Raw genomic sequence first — 12,381 nt, 5'->3', positions numbered from 1 at the left:
TTAATATTGCTGATATATGTTTGTGATACATATCCATTGTTTGTGTATAGAAATGATCAAGCGATCAATATATTTAGTATAAAAATAATGTGTTTAAAAAGAAAGCAAAACTAAATTGAAGGAATATTGAGAATTCCTCTTCATGTAACATTCAGGGGATTGTTTCTTCATATACAGTTTGTGACTTCCCACTGCTCCAGTCTCTTCCTGCTCCTCAGTAGCGTTGGGAAATCAGAGAAACAAAAGCAAGGCCTACGTGTTTAGTACTGTGTACTAGTCATATAGTCAATGTAATACTACCAGAGGTACCACTAACTCTCTCTGTCCCTCACTGCAGTATATCTGGAGCTCCTGTTCAGCTGCCAGTTTATTCATCTGTGCTGAAATATGGGAAGAACATTTCATTGCCCCTTCAGCATTGTATCTTGTCATGACTTCACCTCTATCCACCACCAAGAAGCCATAGTGGTTCACTTCACTTGTTGACCTCTCCGCCCAAGCTCTTGTCACAGGCGTGGCTGTAGAATGCGTTAGCGTGGCTGTAGAATGCGTTAGCGTGGCTGTACAATGCATTAGCGTGGCAATAGAATGCATTAGCGTGGCTGTAGAATGCGTTAGCGTGGCTGTAGAATGCGTTAGCGTGGCTGTAGAATGCGTTAGCGTGGCTGTAGAATGCATTAGCGTGGCTGTAGAATGCATTAGCGTGGCTGTAGAATGCGTTAGCGTGGCTGTAGAATGCATTAGCGTGGCTGTAGAATGCGTTAGCGTGGCTGTAGAATGCGTTAGCGTGGCGTGGCAATAAAATGCAAATTAAATACTTAAAAATCATACAATGTGATTTTCTGGATTTTTGTTTTAGATTCCGTCTCTCACAGTTGAAGTGTACCTATGATAAAAATGACAGACCTCTACATGCTTTGTAAGTAGGAAAACCTGCAAAATCGGCAGTGTATCAAATACTTGTTCTCCCCACTGTATATACTTCAATGCACACCTGCATTTCAGTGAACATGCACGCAGCCATAATTATACCATTGACAACCGAGTGAGCAGAGTCTGCTAAGTCTCATTGTACCTCAGGCACAATAATCAACATCTCAGACAACAAAGTGTACAGAGCCTGCTAGGTCTCAAAATATATAGTCGTACCTCAGGTACAATAATCAACATCTCAGACAATACCAGCTACAACTCATTTTCATCCCTAGTCCCATGATCTGACTAAAAACTATAAAAACATCACATGAATCACACATTGACACAGTAACACTTCAATATGACAAACACTGTTATATACTTTTTAAACTTTTCCTCAGGCACAGAAGAAGTTTGGTCTGTCACACAGAGGGGTAGAAATGTGGTCCTCTGTAGCTCAGCTGGTAGAGCACAGCGCTTGTAACGCCAGGGTAGTGGGTTCGATCCCCGGGACCACCCATACACAAAAATGTATGCACGCATGACTGTAAGTCGCTTTGGATAAAAGCGTCTGTTAAGTGGCATATTATATTATTATTTATTATTAAATGTAATGACTCACCCTGTAGAAGAGAGGAATGTTGTCAAACAGGTAGGGTAATGCGAAAGCAACACTGCGGAGACATTTGCCACCCTGGGAATCTGGAAAAAAAACATGCAATGGTGGTTTAATCAGCCATCACAATGACCCATACACATTGTTCTCTCTGCTGTCTCCTGTAGTCCACGATCAGCTACTTCATGTTGTTGACGTTGAGGGAGAGGTTATTTTCCTGGCACCACTCCACCAGGTCTATCACCTCCCCCCTGTCACAACTGCTGAGCCGTGGTCAGATTAGCATAACAGATTCTGTTTTAGTAGCTTTGAAACACATTCCAGTGTAAACGAAGCCAACTCCCTCTTCACATAAAGAACACACGATCTGTTGTTAACTACTGTACATGTCTTCCCTCTCCTTACTACCTCGTCCAACTAAAACCACACTTGATAGTCTATCTACATGGTTTTTTTTGTTAGCTAACTAGCACACACATAATTGTAAAGGGAGGTGCATATTTTGCCAAATCCAATGTTTTTCAAGTTCCACTAATATTTAAATCAGTTGACCTTTACTACCTGCACCGTAATCTCAATCTACCCACTGGGAACACACTGGTTGAATCAACGTTGTTTCCACGTAATTTCAATGAGACTGTGAGTAAGGATAGCAGTAGTACAGCAGTTGATATAAATTATTTTTATGATGTCATGGTTATATTGAATATATGGTAAGCCAAGCCTTAGCAGAAAAGAGGAGAGGAGAGGGAGAAGCATTGTGAGACTGCCATCAAGCTGAGAATACTGAGTTATAACTATGAAGAAAAGTAGGCAAACCAGTCGGGCTGCGTTTTAACAACAATGTGTACAGTAGGCTTGCTGTACGATGACAAGAGACGTCACAATAGGTGCTCCACAGTGAAGCTAAACTGAGGTAAAAGACCGGTCCAATTTGTCTCCTATCATGCATGGTATTTTGACAGAAAGGAGCACAAAGGAGTAGTTTCATTCCCCAAAATTAATTAATAACAGCAGTGTGTGTATCAAATCTACATTACATGTCCATTAAAATGTTTAACGTCAAATCTTTGTGTGCATACACATCAGCAACTTCTTCTAACAGCAATTTGAAAGTAGACGTTTTGAAGGATTTTTTTTTATTATGACAACCTAAGTTGCTACGCTACAATGTTGCTAACGTCATCAATCTGTAAGTTAAGTTGCAAATCTTCATGGCTCGACTTCGACAGTACAGCTGAAATGTAGCCTCACATGACCTAAACTCTCCAAAGTGTCGTTTTTTGTCTCAAACAGTTGACTGTATGGTAGGGTAGGGTAAACACGACTTTTGACACAATATCGGTACCACTTCACCACAGAATTTCAACCAAGGTCTTTATTGCAACTCATTAACTAAACAAAAAAAATAGTTATTTCCAAGTAGAGATCTCTATCCATATCTATGGTGGCCCACCAAATCGATGATGACACCTACCACTACCAGGTAGAGATCTCTATCCATCTCTATGGTGGTCCACCAAATGGATGATGACACTACCAGGATGCTTAATTACGAACTTCCTCCTGATACATCCTCTTCATGAGTCACCTATTAAACATCAACTCCCAACAGCCTCAACAATAAAATTCCTTAAATGTATGTTTTTGTATATATTTTTTTCCTTTTCTATTAGTTCAATTGTATTCTGCCATGTGAATGAATTAAAACAACTTGAACTGAAGCTTCTTTATATAACGGCCCGATGTCGCAAGGATCTGTACACAATTCCTTGAAGCTGAAAATGTCCCAGTTCTTCCATAGCCTGCATACTCACCAGACATGTCATCCATTGAGCATGTTTGAGATGCTCTGGATTGACGTGTACGACAGCGTGTTCCAGTTCCTGACAATATCCAGCAACTTCGCACAGTCATTGAAGAGGAGTGGGACAACATTCCACAGGCCACAATCAACAGCCTGATCAACTCTATGCAAAGGAGACATGTCGCGCTGCATGACGCAAATTGTTGCCACACCAGATAATGACTGGTTTTCTGATCCATGCCCCTACCTTTTTTTTTAAAGGTATCTGTGACCAATAGATGCATATCTGTATTCCCAGTCATGTGAAATCCATAGATAAGGGCCTAAAGATTTTATTTCAAATCTGATTTCCTTATATGAATCGTAACTCAGTAAAATCTTTGAAATTGTTTATTTTTGTTGATGAGATTATGGACAAGAGTGAGAATTTTTATTTGTCAAACGGCAGCCAAGCATCGATCATCATGTCACCAGAATAAGACCCTCGATATTTATTGGAAACCCAGCATCTAGCTCATCACCGTGCACTTTCACCACCCTGTGAAGTTCATTGTAACTTATCTGTAGCCTAATAGAGAGCAATATTAATAGTATTTTTGTTGGCACTAACTCTGCCATGCTACGTTTAGCAAAGCCTATAGAGTACCACAGTATGAGTCATAATACCCATGAAATCTAGCGGTCAAAGAGTGAAATGGTTCCAATCGTTTTTCCACCATTCATTTTTCCCATGGGGGATTTTAGAAACACTTAAAATAAGGGCTGTGTTTTGTGTAGGCTTACCCTGGTGTGACGTTTTGATAACCGTGTAAATCTCTCTAGGACAAGCAAGAAAGTTTTGGACTCACCTTGTTGTTGTCACGCTCGTCGGGAACAGAGGAGGACCAAGGCGCAGCGTTGAATGCGAACATATTTATTTGATCACCCGATCAAAACAACAAAACGATGACGTGACAGTCAATGGTCAAACACAAACCAACACGAACAAGAAACCACAATGAATGAATGCCTAACGGCTACCTAAGTATGACTCCCAATCAGAGACAACGAGCTACAGCCGTCTCTGATTGGGAGCCACCCTGGCCAACATAGATATACAACAACTAGAACCAACACACATGAAAACTCACACCCTGGCTCAACATACTAGAGTCCCCAGAGCCAGGGCGTGACAGTACCCCCCCTTAAAGGCGCGGACTCCGACCGCGCCAACCAAATACCACAGGGGAGGGACCGGGTGGGCACTCCGCCTTGGCGGCGGATCCGGCTCCGGGCATGATCCCCACTCGCTCTCTAACCCCCCAAAGTACCCCTGGTCCGGTCTGGCCCTGCTGACCGGAGCTGGACTGCACACTGGTGGAGCGGATTGCTCTAGCTCCGGCGTGAAGCAGCTGACCCGTGCTGAACCAGGCACCAGTGGAACAGGCACGGGCTGTGCCGGACTGACGACGCACACCACTGGCTTGGTGTGGGGAGCAGGAACGGGCCGAGCCGGGCTGACGAAACGCACCCCTGACTTGGTGCGGAGAGCAGGAGCGGGCCGAACCGGGCTGACGAAACGCACCACTGACTTGGTGCGGGGAGCAGGAACGGGCCGAGCCGGGCTGACGAAGCGCACCACTGACTTGGTGCGGGGAGCAGGAACGGGCCGAGCCGGGCTGACGAAGCGCACCACTGACTTGGTGCGGGGAGCAGGAACGGGCCGAGCCGGGCTGACGAAGCGCACCACTGACTTGGAGCGGGGAGTAGGAACGGGCCGAGCCGGGCTGACGAAGCGCACCACTGACTTGGTGCGGGGAGCAGGAACGGGCCGAGCCGGGCTGACGAAGCGCACCACTGACTTGGTGCGGGGAGCAGGAACGGGCCGAGCCGGGCTGACGAAGCGCACCACTGACTTGGTGCGGGGAGCAGGAACGGGCCGAGCCGGGCTGACGACGCGCACCATTGGCCTGGTGCGGGGAGCAGGAACAGGCCGGACCGTACTGGGGACACACACCACTGGCCCTACGCAGGGATCTGGAATGGGCCGGACCGGACTGGTAACACACCCCAGTACCTCTCGCCGTGCCTCTACACCTTCCATCCCCTCTTCGACCAGTGGCCCCCGTAACCTGGCGGCCTCCTCTGCCAACCCGCTGGGCCGCTCTGCCGCGGTCTCCTGCTGGCCCGTCGTCCACGGCGTTAGCCCCCCCTAAAAATGTTCTGGGGGTCTCTCTTCCCCGTGGACCAGGCCTCTATAGTTCTCGCCCAACTCTCGCTTTTCTGCTTCCAACTCCCGCCATTCAGCTCCTCATTTGGCTTGACCCAGTCGAAGCTCTTCCTCCACCGTTCCCAAGTCCACCCTCTCTGCTCCTCACTAGGCTTGACCCAGTCGAGGTTGCCACGGAGATCTGCTAACGATTCCCCTGGCGATGGCTCCTGGACACGCTGCTTGGTCCAGTTTTGGTGGTTTCTTCTGTCACGCTCGTCGGGAACAGAGGAGGACCAAGGCGCAGCGTTGAATGCGAACATATTTATTTATATAATGATCACCCGATCAAAACAACAAAACGATGACGTGACAGTCAATGGTCAAACACAAACCAACACGAACAAGAAACCACAATGAATGAATGCCTAACGGCTACCTAAGTATGACTCCCAATCAGAGACAACGAGCTACAGCCGTCTCTGATTGGGAGCCACCCTGGCCAACATAGATATACAACAACTAGAACCAACACACATGAAAACTCACACCCTGGCTCAACATACTAGAGTCCCCAGAGCCAGGGCGTGACAGTTGTGCTGTGCTCACTTGAAGGTGGCGCAGCGGTCCTTCTTGAGGGCAAGTTTTGTCATCAAAGTCTGGCATTCTCTGGATTTATGGTGTTTTCAAGACAACTGGTAACTCAGGGGGAAAAAACAAGGTCGAATCATGACGTCAGTGATCTTCAGGTCGGAGCTCTAGAAAGAGGCCCGAGTTCCTGACTTGGAATTCTGAGTTGGATGACCGTTCAAAACTTATTTTCCCAGTCGGAGCTCGTTTTTTTCTGAGTTCCCAGTTGTCTTGAACTCACTGAAGTCTAAGATTTCTTAGTTCCGAGTTTCCAGTTGTTTTGAATGCTGCAGAAGTCATGCTGGATTGACAGCATGGCCAATGTATTCAACATTTTCTGGCCCATGGTGTTGCATGTGAATGTTTATCCTTTTAAGTTTGGGAAAGAGACTCTTAAATCCAGACACCCTCTCCACTGACTAGCAGGCTAGTGATTGCTTTGCAACACTTGCAGTTAGCCACTGATTCCATCCAAACCACTCATTGTTGAATTTGTGATTTCCAACTTGTTGTGTAATGTTTATGTCCAATGGCTGATGAGCACCGATACGTTATCTATTATTTATCTTCATATGACAAGGATTGAGAAGGATTTGCCAGTAGATTGTCAACTTGATTCATGATGACTGCTTGTCTAGCTTGCTAGCTAATATTTTGAAAGTATGATGTTGACATGATCAGTCCAATCAAAGCTACGGTAGATATAATGTAATTTAACGTCATTTTATCTGTGGCCAATGACCTTGAGCCTTTTTGGATGGGCACTTCTAATGTAACTATATGGCAGCACCCAAGGGGCTTGACTTTTTGAGCTCTCCCCGTAGATTTTGCGGTGACTTAGTATCCCCATGAGTGACAGAACACTGAGCCAAACACCTGCATTTTGGAGCTGCCTTACTCAAGAAAGCAAAAAAGAGACCATGTTTGTATGCGGCTTTATTAACTCAATTATTATTAATTTTATATTGTTTGCAAACTGATATGTGACACATATTAATGCCAAAATAACATGCAAAATAGGCAGCAACAACAACAAAAACTTTTTAGCTAAACAGGTGGGGCACCTACCCTGAATGACGGGTCGCCACTGCTCCTATCAAATCCCATTGAGAGCATATGTCATTGACAGAAAAACTTGAATTGTTGCATCTGGTTGTGTTGTCCTCCGGTGGCTAGCTAGCTAAAATTGGCGCTTTCCTAAATTAGCCATGGATGGAGATAGGGATTTGGACTTGTGGTTTTACTTATTTCTCCGTACTGGCCAATGATTATAAGGGCGATTCTGATCCAACCATTAATTCATACATTGTTGTTCCCCTGGCCTGAGAGGGTGGAAGTTCAGTATGTAGCTAGATGTAGAAGGCTAATGTTAACTATTAACATTGCCCATGAATGGAAGTTAGGCAAGCAAGCATTCGGTTAAAAATGGCGGAAAAAAGGGAGATGGTTTGTTAAAGAAGAATGGCATTAAGTATAAGCAGAGTGAGCTGAAGACAGGAGGAGAAATGGAAGTGAATGAGGGCGAAGTATCAGAGGTGGTACAGTGAGGGAAAAAAGTATTTGATCTCCTGCTGATTTTGTACGTTTGCCCACTGACAAAGAAATGATCAGTCTATCATTTTAATGGTAGGTTTATTTGAACAGTGAGAGACAGAATAACAACAAAAAAATCCAGAAAAACGCATGTCAAAAATGTTATAAATTGATTTGCATTTTAATGAGGGAAATAATTATTTGACCCCTCTGCAAAACATGACTTAGTACTTGGTGGCAAAACCTTTGTTGGCAATCACAGAGGTCAGACGTTTCTTGTAGTTGGCCACCAGGTTTGCACACATCTCAGGAGGGATTTTGTCCCACTCCTCTTTGCAGATCTTCTCCAAGTCATTAAAGTTTCGAGGCTGACGTTTGGCAACTCGAACATTCAGCTCCCTCCACAGATTTTGACTGGCTAGGCCACTCCTGGACCTTAATGTGCTCCTTCTTGAGCCACTCCTTTGTTGCCTTGGCCGTGTGTTTTGGGTCATTGTCATGCTGGAATACCCATCCACGACCCATTTTCAATGCCCTGGCTGAGGGAAGGAGGTTCTCACCCAAGATTTGACGGTACATGGCCCCGTCCATCGTCCCTTTGATGTAGTAAAGTTGTCCTGTCCCCTTAGCAGAAAAACACCCCCAAAGCATAATGTTTCCACCTCCATATTTGACGGTGGGGATGGTGTTCTTGGGGTCATAGGCAGCATTCCTCCTCTTCCAAACACGGCGAGTTGAGTTGATGCCAAAGAGCTCCATTTTGGTCTCATCTGACCACAACACTTTCATCCAGTTCTCCTCTGAATCATTCAGATGTTCATTGGTAAACTTCAGACGGGCATGTATATGTGCTTTCTTGAGCAGGGGGACCTTGCGGGCGCTGCAGGATTTCAGTCCTTCACGGCGTAGTGTGTTACCAATTGTTTTCTTGGTGACTATGGTCCCAGCTGCCTTGAGATCATTGACAAGATCCTCCCGTGTAGTTCTGGGCTGATTCCTCACCGTTCTCATGATCATTGCAACTCCACGAGGTGAGATCTTGCATGGAGCCCCAGGCAGAGGGAGATTGGCAGTTCTTTTGTGTTTCTTCCATTTGCGAATAATCGCACCAACTGTTGTCACCTTCTCACCAAGCTGCTTGGCGATGGTCTTGTAGCCCATTCCAGCCTTGTGTAGTTCTACAATCTTGTCCCTGACATCCTTGGAGAGCTCTTTGGTCTTGGCCATGGTGGAGAGTTTGGAATCTGATTGATTGCTTCTGTGGACAGGTGTCTTTTATACAGGTACAGTGGGGAAAAAAAGTATTTAGTCAGCCACCAATTGTGCAAGTTCTCCCACTTAAAAAGATGAGAGAGGCCTGTAATTTTCATCATAGGTACACGTCAACTATGACAGACAAAATGAGAATTTTTTTCTCCAGAAAATCACATTGTAGGATTTTTAATGAATTTATTTGCAAATTATGGTGGAAAATAAGTATTTGGTCAATAACAAAAGTTTCTCAATACTTTGTTATATACCCTTTGTTGGCAATGACACAGGTCAATTTTTTTCTGTAAGTCTTCACAAGGTTTTCACACACTGTTGCTGGTATTTTGGCCCATTCCTCCATGCAGATCTCCTCTAGAGCAGTGATGTTTTGGGGCTGTCGCTGGGCAACACAGACTTTCAACTCCCTCCAAAGATTTTCTATGGGGTTGAGATCTGGAGACTGGCTAGGCCACTCCAGGACCTTGAAATGCTTCTTACGAAGCCACTCCTTCGTTGCCCGGGCGGTGTGTTTGGGATCATTGTCATGCTGAAAGACCCAGCCACGTTTCATCTTCAATGCCCTTGCTGATGGAAGGAGGTTTTCACTCAAAATCTCACGATACATGGCCCCATTCATTCTTTCCTTTACACGGATCAGTCGTCCTGATCCCTTTGCAGAAAAACAGCCCCAAAGCATGATGTTTCCACCCCCATGCTTCACAGTAGGTATGGTGTTCTTTGGATGCAACTCAGCATTCTTTGTCCTCCAAACACGACGAGTTGAGTTTTTACCAAAAAGTTCTATTTTGGTTTCATCTGATCATATGACATTCTCCCAATCCTCTTCTGGATCATCCAAATGCACTCTAGCAAACTTCAGACGGGCCTGGACATGTACTGGCTTAAGCAGGGGGACACGTCTGGCACTGCAGGATTTGAGTCCCTGGCGGCGTAGTGTGTTACTGATGGTAGGCTTTGTTACTTTGGTCCCAGCTCTCTGCAGGTCATTCACTAGGTCCCCCGTGTGGTTCTGGGATTTTTCCTCAACGTTCTTGTGATCATTTTGACCCCACGGGGTGAGATCTTGCGTGGAGCCCCAGATCGAGGGAGATTATCAGTGGACTTGTATGTTTTCCATTTCCTAATAATTGCTCCCACAGTTTATTTCTTCAAACCAAGCTGCTTACCTATTGCAGATTCAGTCTTCCCAGCCTGGTGCAGGTCTACAATTTTGTTTCTGGTGTCCTTTGACAGCTCTTTGGTCTTGGCCATAGTGGAGTTTGGAGTGTGACTGTTTGAGGTTGTGGACAGGTGTCTTTTATACTGATAACAAGTTCAAACAGGTGCCATTAATACAGGTAACGAGTGGAGGACAGAGGAGCCTCTTAAAGAAGAAGTTACAGGTCTGTGAGAGCCAGAAATCTTGCTTGTTTGTAGGTGACCAAATACTTATTTTCCACCATAATTTGCAAATAAATTCATTAAAAATCCTACAATGTGATTTTCTGGATTTTTTTCCCTCAATTTGTCTGTCATAGTTGACGTGTACCTATGATGAAAATTACAGGCCTCTCTCATCTTTTTAAGTGGGAGATCTTGCACAATTGGTGGCTGACTAAATACTTTTTTCCCCCACTGTAACAAGCTGAGATTAGGAGCACTCCCTTTAAGAGTGTGCTCTTAATCTCAGCTGTTACCTGTATAAAAGACACCTGGGAGCCAGACATTTTTCTGATTGAGAGGGGGTAAAATACTTATTTCCCTCATTAAAATGCAAATCAATTCATAACATTTTTGACATGCGTTTTTCTGGATTTTGTTGTTGTTATTCTGTCTCTCACTGTTCAAATAAACCTACCATTAAAATTATAGACTGATTATTTATTTGTCAGTGGGCAAACGTACAAAATCAGCAGGGGATCAAATATTTTTTCCCTCACTGTAGGTGTGGTGAAGTTCTTAGAGCCCAAGGCTTGCACCGAGGGTCAGGATAAAGATGAGTCTGTGACAGTAGGAGTGAAGTCTTTCAAAAAAGTGGACCCTTGTCTTTTGGCTGATCCATTTGTGGTTTCAGGGTGGGTGAAAACAGAGTTGGGTGCTGTGGAATCGGTGAGGGTAACCAGAAGTGGTCTGGTGATAATTGTTTGTGTTTCTGCTGGTCAGAGGGAGCAGGCGCTCCGTGTTAAACGAATGGGGACAAGAGATGTGAATTGTTTTGCTCTCAAGAAAAGGGCGCCATTGAAAGGAGAGATTACTGGGGTAGGGGTAAATGTAAAAGTTGACCAACTGAAGAGGAAGATTCCCGGTGTTTGTGATGCTCGTCGTTTGGTGAGACGCAGACAGGGTGGCGTAAGTGGGGAAACAGAAGAGCCATTGTCTGTTCTTTTGAGTTTTGATGTTGAGTCTTTGCCCGACAAAGTGATGTTAGGATATATAAGTTATTCTGTACAATCTTTTGTGCCGAATACATTACGTTGTTACAGGTGTCAAGCTTATGGGCATGTGGCAGCAGTGTGTAGGAGGGAGGTTCCTAGGTGTGAGAAGTGTGCAGAAGGGCATGAGACAAAGTAATTTGTAGCATTGGGGAAAGTGGTGGTATGTGTTAATTGTAGGGGTTCCCATGGGGCTGGGGTACAGAAATGTCCCGTGCGAGAGAGGCAGGTTGAGGTTTCCAGGGTTAGAGTAGTGCAGAAGTTGTCATATGCTGAGGCAGTGAAGAAAGTAGTGGAAAATGGGTCAAGGGGGAGGGATCCTGAGAGGAGTGGTGTGAGTAGTAGATCTGTACCAGTACAGAGGGATAGGCCAACAAGTGATACATGTTTCAGTGAGATTGGATTTTTAGCATTTATAGCAATGGTTATCAACTGTACTTGCAGGGATGGAACGTAAGTCGCCAAAAATTGAGGTTGTGTTGGCAACTGCAGAGAGGTATTTGGGTGTGCGAGACTTATAATAATAATAATATGCCATTTAGCAGACGCTTTTATCCAAAGCGACTTACAGTCATGCGTGCATACATTTTTTGTGTATGGGTGGTCCCGGGGATCGAACCCACTACCTTGGCGTTACAAGCGCCGTGCTCTACCAGCTGAGCTACAGAGGACCACAGACTTGACATCAAAAGAGTTACAGGGTGTGTTAAGTAGTAGTGTCACATCCTTTCAGGTTGTTGGCCTGAGGTAGGACTAAATAGATTTAAATAGTGGAGTAGGGTGGTGTTATTTTTTATTTTGTAAATTTTTTTGTGAGTGTAGTGTTAGATGGCAGGGTATTTGTTTATTAATTTTTTCAAGCAAAGTATAAGGAAGTTGTACTCCAGTCTAGTAGGTGGCGGTGATGCACCATACCGTTGGATGCCAACCGCCGATAAACCCCACTGAAGAAGAAGAAGAAGAAGAAGAAGACTAGTTCCCCATTTGTGTTGAAGGCTCGGGAGTCAGA

Source organism: Coregonus lavaretus, assembly GCF_964263955.1.
Source record: "Coregonus lavaretus genome assembly, chromosome: 37".
Lineage (NCBI taxonomy): Eukaryota > Metazoa > Chordata > Actinopteri > Salmoniformes > Salmonidae > Coregonus > Coregonus lavaretus.
The sequence above is the reverse complement of the archived record's forward strand: the minus strand, read 5'-3'. Positions refer to the sequence as shown.